We start from the raw sequence: 563 nt of genomic DNA on the forward strand, positions 1-563 counted from the left end.
CATGAACCCTTGATAATTTATAAATTATAATTATTTTGTCGTATCTTAAACTGTCCGACATCTCCCTTCACCCACTTTTCTGTTGTCCATCTCCCAGGGAGGAGGCTATATGTAGATCATTATAATTGGTTCCCCCTTTCTACCCCACCTTTCCTCCACCCTCCCGGTATCAGCACTCTCACCACTGGTCTTGAAGGGATCATCTGTCCTGGATTCCCTGTGTTTCCAGTTCTAATCTGTACCAGTGTACATTCTCTGGTCTAGCCGTATTTGTGGTAGAATTGTGATCATGGTAGTGGGGTGGGGAAGCATTTAAGAACTAAAGGAAAGTTGTATGTTTCATCATTGCTACACTGCACCCTAACTGAAGATCATAATATCAATGGCTTATAATCCTTTGTAATTTCCTTATATTGTAGTACCTAAATGTTCAGGAGGGACTTCCAAAAGTCCATAGAAACTAGAATTTAAAGGCAAGGGCATTTTCCCATGACTTTTTGAATTTCCTGCATGTCCTATAGGGAGCAAATGTCCTATGACAAGCAGATATCCGATGGGGACTG

This window comes from Echinops telfairi, unplaced genomic scaffold, assembly GCF_000313985.2.
Source record: "Echinops telfairi isolate 266 unplaced genomic scaffold, ASM31398v2 ScPeMD7_7421;HRSCAF=8459, whole genome shotgun sequence".
NCBI lineage: Eukaryota > Metazoa > Chordata > Mammalia > Afrosoricida > Tenrecidae > Echinops > Echinops telfairi.